The sequence below is a fragment of the Octopus bimaculoides genome, chromosome 11, assembly GCF_001194135.2.
Source record: "Octopus bimaculoides isolate UCB-OBI-ISO-001 chromosome 11, ASM119413v2, whole genome shotgun sequence".
Taxonomy (NCBI): Eukaryota; Metazoa; Mollusca; class Cephalopoda; order Octopoda; family Octopodidae; genus Octopus; species Octopus bimaculoides.
The window spans coordinates 23,593,395-23,602,528 of NC_068991.1; the positions used below are offsets into that span (position 1 = coordinate 23,593,395).

The window sequence follows — 9,134 nt, forward strand, 5'->3', positions numbered from 1 at the left end:
GTTTATATTATCATCATCATCATCATCATCATTGTTTTAATGTTCTCTGTCCACACCCACATGGGTTGTATGGAGTTAATTGAAGCAGGTTCTTTATAGCCAAATGCTCTTCCTGTTTCTAAACGAAGTAATATTTTCCCATGCCCAGACACGTCTCCATGGAAAATTGGAAACAAAGGACACTGCTTGCATGATTCATTTACAACTGTCACACAGTCAAGATGAGGACACACACACACACACACACACGCACGCACACACACACACACACACACACACAACAGGCCTCTTTCAGCTTCCATCTACCAAATCAACTCACAAGGCTTTGGGTAGCCCAGGGCTATAGCAGAAAACATTTGCCTAAGGTACCATGTACTAGGACTGAACCCAGAACCATGTAGTTGGAAGAAACAACATAGGGTTGAGAAGACTGTTCAGTCTTGTCATATAGAGGATATGAAAACCTCTCTAATCTTGGTGCCCCAATAAAGTGCAAACATTGCACTCTGTACTAAAGACATCTAGCCATTAACTGCAGTATACTACAGTTTCTGTCTTTACATGTAGCTTTTCATTTAAGATATTTATTTCTATTCAAACCACGTTAGAAATGGTATACACTCACAGAAATGATGCTAAAAGGTATCCACTCATAGAGATCTCACAAAAACAGGACATACAATCAAGACATAGTCCTCACTTGAATTATCTAGTGGAGATGTATCTTTAAGTGGGAGTCAGCTTTGACAATAATTCATTCAACCTATGCCAGCATGGAAAGCATTCATAAAAAGATTATGACATTGTTGCCACCTCCAATGTCTGGTCGTGTGTATGAGTATGTGTATGTATATGTGGACTTGTGGTATGGCATGAAGTTGAGATAATTGAAGGTTAAAGACACGATACTCAGAAGATGTTTTCCAATTCAATGTTGTGTTCTGAGAACAGGAGAGACAGTATGTTGACTGATAGGCAAGTTATAGTTTCAGGTGACCTCAGTTACCTGAATATTTCTTGGTGCACAACTTAAAGAACTGATCCTTAATTGACTCCATAAATTCCATGCATATACATGCATATGTGTGTGTGTGTGTGTGTGTGTGAGTGTGTGTGTGTGTGTAAAATATAATGTGGCACAAGTGAAAAACACACTTCATCAGTTACTGACCAAAAGATCATTGCAATTTCATTATACATACCCTACATAGATGTGTATGTGTGTGTGTCTATGTATATAATGTATATATGTATGTGTATATGTGTGTGTGTGTGTGTGTGTGTGTACATACACACACACATACATGGGAGGCAGTGAGGTACAGCTATATAACACATATCAATAAATATAATGGACAGACGTATATAAATGTATACATAACATGTATATTTTCCACTGTACTCTACACAATAGTTTCCCTACTGTTCCAAATTTGATTCTCTTGCTAAGTAGAAACCGTAAAATTAGTTTGTCCTCAACTCCTAAGTCGTGGGGTAACATTGCAACTTTGATTTTCATTATTAATTTCCTTACAGGGGATGTGAGCAGGGATTTATGAAAGCACTTACCAATACAAAGAATCTCAAAGAATGGCTACAACTTGTTATAGACAACACAACAAAAGAAATTAGAAAAAGCAGTGAACCTTCCTGGTCAGAAGAATCACAGGAGGTCACTTAAAATGTTATATTCTTTTACTGTTGTTTTCAGTCATTGGACTGCAGCCATTGGACTGCAGCCATGCTGGGATATTACCTTCAAAAGTTAGCTTGTTGTTTATCATATTTCATTGATTTTTATTTATTGAATGACCAAGTAATAATACCTTTTTGGCGTGACTGACTGAAAGTCTGATGCACTGGTAACATGCACACATACATATATGAACAGACACATACACATATGTATATACATGTGTGTGTGTACATATATCTTTTATCTTTCATTAGACTGTGGCCATGCTGGGGCACCACCTTGAAGAATTTTTAATCAAATGAATCAACCACAGTACCTTTTTTTAAAAGCCTGGTACTTATTCTATCAATCACTTTTGCTGAACCACTAAGTTATGGCAATATAAACAAGCCAACACTGGTTGCCAAGCAGTGGTGGGGGACAAATAAAAACACATGCACACAAGCACATATGCAAGCACGTACACACACACATATATACGAACATATGACAGCCTTCTTTCAGTTTCCATTGACCAAATCCACTCACAAGGTTTTGGTCAGCAATGAGGCTATAGTAAAAGACACTCGCCCAAGATGTCACACAGTAGGATTGAACTCAGAACCATGTGGTTTGGAAGCAAACTTCTTACCGCATAGCCACCCCTGCATATGTATACACACACACACACATGTATACACGTGTTTCTGCACAGTTTTCACCAAGCAAGGTATCAGTCAATCTAATGCAACAGTGGAAGATACTTATCCAAGGTTTCACACAGTAGACCCAAGCCTGTAACCATATAGTTGTGAAGTATACTTCTTAACCATACAGCTATAATTTCATCATACATTAAATGTCTTTGTTGTTGTTTTTTCTCAACAACTCATCATTCAAATAGTTTTGATCCAATCTTATTTGAAAATTTGGAGAAGACCAAAACTGATATTTTAATATAACAGTTGATAACCTTCTTCTACAGATCATCGTTTTCAGATTGTTTGGTATACACTCCACGGGTGTGGGGTTTTTTTTTTGTTTTGCTTTGTTTGGTTTTGTTTGGTTTTGCTTTGTTTTGTTTTTTGTGAAACATTTTAATTCTGTTCTTTGATCACATGTGGAACAGATTATCAAGTGACAAGATCACCCACATCTATATATTCCCCAACAGTAATATGATCATTTCTTTTATTGTATGATGAAGGAAACTAAAATTAAACAAACAAACAAATGAATAAATAAAAGAAAAATATCTTCTCAAACTTTGAAGGTTAATTTTTATATTACTCTAAAAAAATTTACTGTTATTAAAAAAATATTTTAAGGCAGGGTGCCGGCAGAATCATTAGAGCATTGGTAGAATGCTTGGCAGTATTTGTTCTAGTTCTTAACCTTCTGAGTTCCAATTTTGTCAGAGTCAACTTTGCTTTTATGTTCATTTTGTATATTTCTATTTCTTTTTGTGTTTTTATACTTTTGTATACTTCTTTTCTGTTCATCCTTTTGGGGGTTGATAAAATAAATTACCAGTCAAGTCTAGTACTGGGGTTTATGGCATTGACTTATTCCCATCCCCTCAAACTTGCTGGCCTTCTACATAAATTAGAAACCATTATTTAACCCTTTTGATACCAAACCCCATGAGACCACCAGACCACCCTGGTTCTATGATGCAAACTTATTTTTTTTAAGGTGATGTAAAATAAATCTTCCATTGAAATTTCATGTTAAAATATGTTCCAAACACCAGAATTATGACAAAGTTAGTTTACTACTTCCTTCATTATTTTAAAAACGAATTAAAACAAAGTCAGGTGTATTTCAAAAGAAATATGGTAATAAAAAGGGTTTAAAAAATATCTCCAACAGATACCAGGATTAATTCTAGTATTTTAAAAATTCTTTAGCCTCATAAGGAAGATCTGTGTTCATAATTTTTATCAAGTCCTTTTAGACTGAACTGCTTATCTTATGTCCTTTACATAAGTTTTGAGGTTATCTCTAAGTTTCATGCTGTGAAGCCTATAAACTTTAATGATTCATCACCTGAACAAGAAGTCACGTTATTGCAGGTAATTACCTGAAAAGTTCAACTGTTTATACACAGAACACAAAACAATGAGAACTAAATCATGAGATTAAACAATGTCTAAACTTGGGAACAACAAAATGAAATGCCTGAAGTAGTCTTGGACTTAAGTGACATCAATTGTTAGTCTAAAACTCTAACCACTTAGTCATGTTGTTGCTACTTCAAATCACTTTGTAAATAAACATGGCATTTCAGATTAATACAAGAAAAGAAAGGGGCAAGTTGTGACATTTATGCTGTTGTTTAGCTCCCAACTCATCCCTTTATTGAGTACATTAATGATCAATGACATTCCAGCCATGACCATCCCATATTTTTTAATATTACAAACTACATTGTAAAACATGTTTTTCTCTAAGACAGTGGAGTGTGATTTTAGGGTGATTTGGATGCTATTTCTAGTAAGTCAAAAGACTGTACAGAGGCTCCTTTGTCTCACAATATTATTATGTTATAAGCAGAGATGTTCCAACTGACAACTGAAATTGAGTCACAGCCTCATCACAATGCAAGACACATCACAGTAACTTGTAAAGTCGGTCACTGTACAAGACCCCTTTTTAGAAAACAGACAATTTAGTCCAGCCCAGAATTCCTCAGTTTTCTTAATTCCCGTGAGAAGAAAGGTAAATGATTCCAACAAGACCTGATTGTACAAATTTCAGGGACTAAATTAGAAGTAAAGGTCTCCAAATCCACCAAGGATCTTTCACTTAGTTCTGGTTTCAAGGCATTAAGTAAGATCAGGAATAGATCTTCACCTGGAGAGGATGCCAGTCTATCAAAGGAAACATTCCCAGATGAGCTGGCTATTATTACCCACAACTAGGTGAACTGAAACATGCAAAAATTAAAATGTTGCCTTGAATCATGAAGAGGATTTGAACTATAGACCAATAATTCAATGTTTTATCCACCTGGTCATTTCACATCAAGTCTAATGCTCTGCTCTACTATTCATTATTCTTGCATTAAATTTCTTGCGATTAAATACAAGGCTAATTTTTCAAGAAGTGCATAGTCAACTAAATCAACAACATAAATAAATTTCTGGTATCTAATTTACCAAAACCTGAAAGATAAAAGGCAAAGAGCCTACTATGTGAAACGAAGATGCAGAGGGAAGGAAGTAAACAGTGGGTTCAAATTTTGACACAAGGCCAGCAACTTTGAGGGGAGAGGGGTTAATCGATAACATTGACCGCAGTACTTGACTGGTGCATTATTTTATCAATCCCAAAGGGATGAAGGGCAAAGTTGACCTCAGCTGAATTTGAACTAAGAATGCAAGGAGTTGGAAGAAATGCCACTAAGCATCTTGTCAGATGTGCTAACAATTCTGCTAGCTAACTGCCTAAGGAAGGTAGTAAATAATTCTTTCTCTCGTAGGCATAAGGCATGAAATTTTGGGGGAGGGGGCTAGTTGATTATATCAATCCCAGGGCTTTACTGGTACTTATTTCACTGATCCTAAAAGGATGGCAAGCAAAATTGACCTCAGCAGCATTTGAATTGAGAGCATAAAGGTAGCCAAAATACTGCCAAACATTTTGTCTAGCAAGCTACCGATTCTGCCAGCTCATCACCTTGAAAGAAGTACATAATATTTACTTAGGTTCAAAACCACAAAAATTATGAAGGACAGAATAAATTGATTAAACAGATACTACATTTTGACTAATGCCTTGTTTTATTGACCATAGATGGATAAAAGGCGAAGCCAACCTTAGCAGTGTTTAAACTTAAAATTAAATGAGCAGAAATAAATATCACAAGGAATGTAGTCTGCCACTCTACCATTTTTGTCAACTTGTTAGCCCAAGTAAATAATTATATCTAACCTAATTTTGGGGAAAGGAATGGTCAATGATATCATTCAACATTTGACTGGAATTTATTTTATCAACTCTAGAAAAATTTAAGTCAAAGTTGACCTAGGTAGGATGTGAACTCAAAATATAAGAAGCAATAACTAAGTACTGCAAAATATTTTATTTGCTCATTTATTATTTCTGCAAATCTACTGCCTGGAAAGAAGTCATTATTAATTTTCAATCCATCTACTCTGCTTACTATTCCTGGGAGGGTTATGGAGGTAGAGTCCTCAGGTAACCCCTCTGTAGGTTCCTATCAAAAGCAACCAACATTAGACTTTGCAGCTGGATTCCCAAGCATGTCTAACCGAGACTATGGATATGATCTAATCATGTCGTACTTGGTCTACTTCAAGGTCTCCTGTGATTCTTTCCTGTGACATTCTAATTGCATATCTGTAGTACCAAAGCTGTGACAGAGAGTGGATGGTGTAATTTGAACTCAGAACTTTAAAGAGCAAAACAAATATCGATCTCAAATTTTGGCACAAGGCCAGCAATTTTGGGGGAGGGGGTTAGTAGATTACATTGGCCTCAGTCTTCAGCTGGTACATATCTTATCAACCCCGAAAGGATGAAAGGCAAAGTCGGCCATGGAAGAATTTGAACTCAGAATGTAGAAACAGATGAAATGTTGCCAAGCATTTTGCCCAGCATGCTAACGATTCTGCCAGTTTGCCATTCAGAGCAAAAAAATACCGGGAGAAGTTTCACATGTCCCATTATCATCTCTGACATCTTGTTCCTTCTCATAGATGAATTATAAAAGTGAATCATCATCATCATTATTGTCGTTTAATGTACGCTTTCCATGCTAGCATGGGTTGGACGATTTGCATGGAAAGCGGATGTTAAATGACGATGATGATGATTTTTCTCATTTAGACATGTTTAATGAAAAAGAGGAATGTGAAAAGAAATGGTGTGCTATGGTGTATGTGTTGATGTAAGTATAATTGATTATGTGTGTATGGGTGTGTATTGTATGCATTAATGGGTGTGTGCCTGTGTTAATGGGTGCATATATGAGTTTATTTGTGTTACAAGATAGTGGTAATTGAGTGTGCTAGTGTGTATTTAAAATAGAATGCGTGTGTATGTGTGTATGTGTGTGTTGCTTGTGTGTATGTATGATTTTATATATATATATATATATATATATATATATATATATATATGTCACTGCATGTGTGTGTTGTTCTGATGTCATGTATGTGAGGTGATACTGTACATGTTCAAAGTGTATATGTTAATGAGTGTATGTGTGTGTGTGTGTGTGTGATAATGTACATGTCAGTGTGTATATGTGTCCTAGCATTCATGTCACTGTATGTATGCATGTTTTGGATGAATATAGATTGGTGAATGCTTGCTTTCATATGGCATTATATGTGCTAAGCATTGCTCAGCCTTAACTAAGCAGAGCTATGATCAAAACCATTCCAACCATGGCCATTCTACCTTTTATTTTTGCAGTCATTGTAAATGTCATATAACATTATTTATTCTGGTCTTTGATATCCTTATCAAGATGATAGGCCATAATATAAGGGAAATTTGGCTGCTATTTCTAGCAGACCAAGGGGTCTTGTAGAGGCTCCCTTGTTGGCTTGTATTTGTGTATAATCCGCATTAGTGTATTGTGTGAGTGTGTGTGTGTCTGTCTGTGTGTGTGTGTGTACGTGTGTACGTACATGTATCTATATAAACATATACACATATATATAAATGTATAGTTGTACATGTATATATATAAATGTATATTTATACATACATATACATATACATGCATATAGATATAAATGTATCATATATTTATTACATACTAATGCATAGAAACACATACATACAATCACATTCATAGCTACATAGATATGTATATGTGTGTGCGTCAAAGAGCTAAAGAGCACCCAATACATTATGTGCACTAACAGTTTGCAACAATTTTCATCATGTGATCTGGTTCATCTAATGGAAACCAAACAGACAATTAATATGTCTTCACCTTTCAAGCCAAGTGTAACTAAGGCTTCACTTACTGTAGATATCCCATCAATTACACACATGCTATGAAACTTCAAATTATTGGTTCTCAACCAGGATCCATATGATCCTTGGTGGGGTCCATTTAAGATTTTGTTGTTGAAAATTATATGCAATAAATTTGTTATACTTCTACAATACATAAAATATTTTAACAATTTTTTTTAATACAGTTCCTTATGATATCTAATTATGAAAATATAGTAGGATTTTTTAAACATCAAATGGCTATGAGAATCCACCCAAGTAAAATAATATTCAAAGGAGATCCTCCAAATAAAGGCCATATAAATCATAAACTGTCAACCTAAAAATACATGCATACATACATACAACACATATATACATGTGTGTGTGTGTGTGTTTGTGTATGTATATATATATATATATATATATATATATATATATGCTTATATGTATATATATGTATATATATATTTGTTTTGCAAGATTTTTGATGTGAAATCGTGTGTTGAAACAGATGTTGTTGTACTTGGGGATGGTCATATTGCCAGTTTAGCCAATAAAAACATACGCACTGTATATTTGGTGTTAATTTGCTTTAGCTTTATATTACATTAATCCTATTTCGGCCAGAGTTCTTTCGTCACACTTCTGTGACCTCATCAGTGGTCTTTTTCTTTCTTCTTTCTTATGTGTGTCTCACCTTGCTAACTATCAGCCATTTTGTATTTTGTATTCCTATTGTATGTGTCTACGTATGCGTATCCTTTAACGTGTCTATGTTTTGTAAGTGCATGTGTGTGTATGGGGAGTGTCTGTATTATCTATATCCTCTGTTAATACATGTTTGTTTGTTTTTGTTTTTATTTATCTATTTGTTCATGTGTTTATATCTACCTTTTTTTTTTCTTTTTGTATTTAATTAAATTTTGTTATCTTATGTAGTATTTAATTCCCTTTGTTTAACTATGTATTGTATTATATTTTGTTCATATTGTTATTGGTTTATGGGGAACGTATTGTCATATGTTGTGGTTTGTAGTTTGTTAGGGGTGTGTGTTAGTGTTCCATTCTAGTTTCCTATTCAGGCTAGGTTTATCTTCTATTATGTGTGTAGCTTCTGTAATTTGTCTAAGTGCTGCGTCTCTGCTGTGTGTGGATAAGATTTTAATTTCAATGTTGTTGAGTGAGCCTCCATGTTCTTGCTCAGCGTGCTGGTACAGAACTGATGAGCTCTTCCCTGCCTTAAGTTCCCTCCAATGTTCATTTGCCCACTCCCCTATGCTCCTTGCTGTTTCACCTACATATGCCATTGACTTGTTCCTGCATCGTCCCTCTGTACAAATATACAGTGCGTGTGTTTTTATTGGCTAAACTGGCAATATGACCATCCCCAAGTACAACAACATATGTATGTATATATATATATATTTCATAAGCATATATATATATATATATATATATATATATATATATATATATT

At 34.8% G+C, this 9,134-nt stretch overlaps 1 protein-coding gene and 1 long non-coding RNA gene across 5 annotated transcripts in view; both read left to right on the forward strand.

Moving 5' to 3' along the window:
• The window catches only part of LOC128249061 (uncharacterized), a 39,011-nt gene extending 36,071 nt beyond the window's left edge, over positions 1–2,940 (forward strand). For both annotated transcript variants that reach the window (XR_008265165.1, XR_008265164.1), the window contains exon 3: positions 1,537–2,940. This is a non-coding gene — a long non-coding RNA (uncharacterized LOC128249061). The remainder of the gene's footprint in view (positions 1–1,536) is intronic.
• Positions 1–9,134, forward strand: part of LOC106871104 (endoplasmic reticulum lectin 1) — a 488,243-nt gene that overhangs the window by 380,145 nt on the left and 98,964 nt on the right. The window lies entirely within an intron of this gene.